General features: G+C 36.6%; 1 long non-coding RNA gene across 1 annotated transcript; it reads left to right on the top strand.

Annotated features, from left to right (window-relative positions):
* The first annotated feature begins 3650 nt into the window (after window positions 1-3650).
* Window positions 3651-4155, top strand: LOC107096553. The gene is made up of 3 exons (XR_001481803.1): window positions 3651-3705; window positions 3794-4033; window positions 4102-4155. It is a non-coding gene; the product is annotated as an uncharacterized LOC107096553 (long non-coding RNA).
* The last annotated feature ends 290 nt before the right edge of the window (window positions 4156-4445 follow it).

The following is a 4445-nucleotide window of genomic DNA, read 5'->3' as shown; positions in this document are numbered from 1 at the left end:
TTTTTTTTTTTTTTTGCTTTTCTGCTTTAAAATTTCTAGTTCCAGTGGGATGAAATAAGTACTTCCTGTTGCCTGTTGTCATGGTGACTCATTGACTCGGTGCTCAACTGATAATGGCTTTTCATAGTTCTTGCACACATGCTTAACTCTAAGTGGACCTGGTTAAATTGTATTGAACTAATTGATGGCAGCCGTTGTGAAACCGAACACTCAGAGTTCCCGAACTTAGGCTAGATCAATTTAATGTTGCAGATTTGAATCTGGATTTGTTAATCTGCTTTGTAAAACAGACCCATGAAGATAAAAACTGAGAAACAGAGATTTGTCTATTAAAGTTCATAGCTGTGTTTTTCAGTCCTTTATTATTTTGCATTTTAATTCAGTGTTTCTTTGCGCAGTAAAGTTTTTTTTTTTAAATCATCTGATATAGGAAACATTAAGTTTCTGGAAATATCTTCCCAAAGTCTTGACCTCAATTCTGTCTTAAGGTTTTTTATTTTCTTCATATAAATGTTCTTAAAGGTTTATTAGTGACCTGAAACTAAAACACATTAGGAAATTATTTCCTTGTTCTGAAAGATTTGATGATGAAACAAAACATTCAGTTATGATCCCTCAGCGCCATCTGCTGGAGAAAAATGCACACAGCAGAGATAAATCCTATTTATTGAAAATATCACCTGATACTGCAGATTCAAAGCTTCACTGTGTTTGATAAAAAAGATGTTGGTGACTGAGAACTAGAAGAAGCTTTCTATGTTATACTCAGACCTGGAACTTCCAGGCTGGAAGACATCCTACTGCAGGAGTTTGAACGAAAGTAATCGTGATTATTTTCACCATTTCAGAAATATAATGTAGACAGCTTTATTCAGATTGATCAGAACATCCTGGGATTAAATGAAAGTCGGTCTCATCAGATGAACTGGATTTATAGAAAAATAGAGACATTGTTGTTGGAGAAAATCCTCTTGAGTTTTCAGAGACTCCAACAACATATGGGATGGTGATGTTTTTGTGTTTAATCCTCTCACCGTTATGTTCTCCTGCATGTCTTCTGGATTTCATTGCTGATTTGACAAACGCCCAGTTTGGAAATCAACAGGTTTGAAGAGCATCTTTGATGTGTTTCTGTTCTTTGTGTTTCCCTTCTGTTTTAGTAGGGATATGCTGGCCCAGTGTTGTAAGGTATTGACTGAGAGTTTGTGTTCCAATGGGTGGTGCGAGTCAAAAAGAAGATATTGGTCTGAGTGAGTGGATTTCTATAGACTTCAATGTTGAGGTTTCCATCTCCTTCCATGCTCACCAAACAGTCCAGGAAAGGTAGCTTGTTGTTGGCATCCTCTCTGCTGAACTTGATGTTGTGATCAACTGAGTTGATGTGTCTTATAAAAGCTTCAACTGCTTTTGGAAGTGGAAGTAAAATTATGTCTTTAAAGATGTTTGTCTTTCTAAATATATTTGCTTAGTGTCGCGTTGAATGTATAAAATTAGGTTAAAATAGTAAGAAGATCATTATTTTGGTCTGTTTTTATCAAGGATAAGCAAGACAAAGTAAAAAAAAAAAAAAGGTTTTATTCCTTCTGTATAATCCCATCGTTCACCTGTGAAAAATGCTCCAACAGCACCGCCTGCTGGAGACAAAATAAAACTACAGATTGTTTGATTTAAAGCCTGACAAACAGGTTAAATAAACTGAAAGTATTTTCGGACGTATTTCAGACGTATTTTGTGACTCCACCAGAGTCCTGTCCTTCTGGACCCAAACACTGCTAATGGCTGGCTGCATCTGTCTGATGATCTGACCAGTGTGAGACAAGGAGACACAGATCAGCAGCTTCCTGAAAATCCAGAAAGAAACACTAGGTACACCAATGTTTTTGGTTCTGAGGGCTTCAGCTCAGGGAAACACAGCTGGGAGGTGGAGGTTGGAGATCATCCTAGTTGGGGTGTTGGTTTGGTTAAAGAGTCTGTTGACAGGAAGGGAGAGTTATATGTTTCACCTAAATATGGAATCTGGTGTTTAGTAAATGATGATGGTAAATACACTAATGGTGGTGGTCAGACTCTCTCAGTGAAGAAGAGTCTCCAGAGGATTAGAGTCCAGCTGGACTATGACAGGGGGGAGGTGTCCTTCTACGACCCTGAAAACATGTCTCACATCTACACTCACAGAGACACTTTCACTGAGAAACTTTTTCCTCATTTCCATGTCGGAAAAGCTGCTGATGCTAAAACATCTGACCTCAAAATCAGTAAATCTGAGGTTTCTTTATTATTTTTGGACAAGTTAACTTTAAAGTGATGGAAGTTATTTTGAGAAATACTTGTGGTTTTCTTTTTTTATGGCAGAAAATATGTCAAGATGTAAATGTGAATTTAAATGGATTTGATTATAAACCAAAATATAAAACCATCATTTGTTTTGTCAGCAATATCTGAGCAATGAGAGCAGGTAGTTTTTTTTTTTGTTTGTTTGTTTGTTTTTTTCTTGTCTTCTTTATTAGTTTCTTATATTACAATGTTTAGCTCATTTTCAAGGTTTTATTTTATTTTGTTGATTATTTCAGTTCAGTGTTAACCTTTAAAGTTTGTCACAATATACTTTTCTATTATAAGTTCTATTTCTGAAATACATAGAAATTATTTTAGCACTAATATGAAGAAAACAAGCCATTGATTTATTTAAAAAATATTTTCATCTCATCAATGTTTTGTGAATTGTTCAGAAGACGTTTTAGTTTCTACTTAAAGGGATGATAGAATGATTCTATAGGGTATTTGGTGCTGGTCCTTAAAGTCTCTGAATAGGGTGTGTAACATTGGTTGAGTTGAAAATGGAATATTTGCTGTTCTATGAGCCCTAATGCAAGCCTGGTTAAAAGTCCCAGAATGAAACGACAGGTTTTCTTTCACCAAATTCTACCTGTAAAGCAGAGGTTGGAGTCGTCCTAATTGCTCCTGTAATTATTTATAAAGCCGGATGTTGGATAATATCTAGTTATTTTAGTTCTGTTTAAGACGCTGATCCATAAACGATACAACCATAATCAGCAGTAGATCTTTTTTTTTAGAGCTTTTCTGTCTGCCCCCAATTCATATCCAAGTACACATCTCATTATATTCAATATTTGTTTACATTTCTCAATAACCTTTTCAATGTGTATTTTCCAGGTTCATTTTTAATCTAATCAGATCCCTAAGAATCTAAAGAGTTTTATTCTTCCAAGTTTCTGATTATGTATCTTTACTTTTATCCCCTGATTCATTTTTACTTCTATATATTATTTCATTTATCAACTGAGAATTTAAAACCCCATTTATAAGACAATTTTCAATACTGTAAATTGCTTGTACTTTTTTTAACAATATTTAATATTCCTTCAACATTTCCAAACAGCTCCATTATCTGAAAAAACTGCAAAAAAAAACATTACATTTCTTTGAATGCATCATTTATCATAACAGAAAATAATAACGGACTAATTATTCCACCATTTTCTAGCCAATGCTTCCCTGAATAATTCTTACCAACTCTTACTGTTGGGATCTGGAGAAGTCCCACCTTTCTCCAGCAGAGTTCGCCGTGGATCCTCCTGAGCTGAGCCTTCGACACACCTGAGGCGCATCTCATCATCAGAGGATCCTGCAGTATATAACCGGCCTTCAGACCTTGCCTCAACGCCGCAGTGTTTATCCAGTTTGGTTAGCACCTGAGCCTAGCATCTTCTGAGAACCTTCGTTGCTTCTGTTCCCTGGTTGGATTCTAATCCCTCTTTATCTCTGCTTTCAGGAATCCAGTTTCCCTTGTAAGCTCTGGATGAGCTTAACCTGCCGAGCCTGCCCTTTGAGCCAAACCTGAAGACTCTTCTCTGGATTCTCATGCTGCTCTGGACTAAGAGCTGGAAACCCAAAGTCAAGGTCTGCCCTCACGCTAGAAGCAAGACGCTGAAGCGGTTACTGAACTCTGCTGAACTAAACAATCTCTGGACCCAACAGTTCCTCTCTCAAAGCCAAACCCGGACTCCTCAAGGTATAAATCAGAAACTCTCAGATCCAAACTCATCTGCTCACAAGCTAACTGAACTGTCATCCTCACAGACTCCAGTGAACCTGCCCCCAGGCCTGAACCAGTTCCTGTGTTAATTCCATGTGCTTGTGTTCAATAAACTTGTTAAACTTTTCATCTGTTTCCGTGGTGTTCTGCATACTGGGCTTTTCTGAAACCCATCATGACACTTACTTGTATTGCCCAATCTGTTTTAAAAAAAACTATCTTCAGGACAAACACTGCACCATAATCATGCTACTCTGAAGACAGGAAATTCTATTGTAAACTCAAGCAATAAAATAAAAGGATTTTTTTTTAAAAATCAGACAAAGAATTCCTAAATCTTCAAGTGATCCTAAAAACTTTGGAAAACACTGAATGCTCTGATGTGTAT

Source organism: Cyprinodon variegatus, unplaced genomic scaffold (assembly GCF_000732505.1).
Source record: "Cyprinodon variegatus isolate N-32 unplaced genomic scaffold, C_variegatus-1.0 Scaffold632, whole genome shotgun sequence".
Taxonomy (NCBI): domain Eukaryota; kingdom Metazoa; phylum Chordata; class Actinopteri; order Cyprinodontiformes; family Cyprinodontidae; genus Cyprinodon; species Cyprinodon variegatus.
Note: the sequence above shows the minus strand (reverse complement) of the source record. Positions and strands in the feature narration are given on the sequence as shown.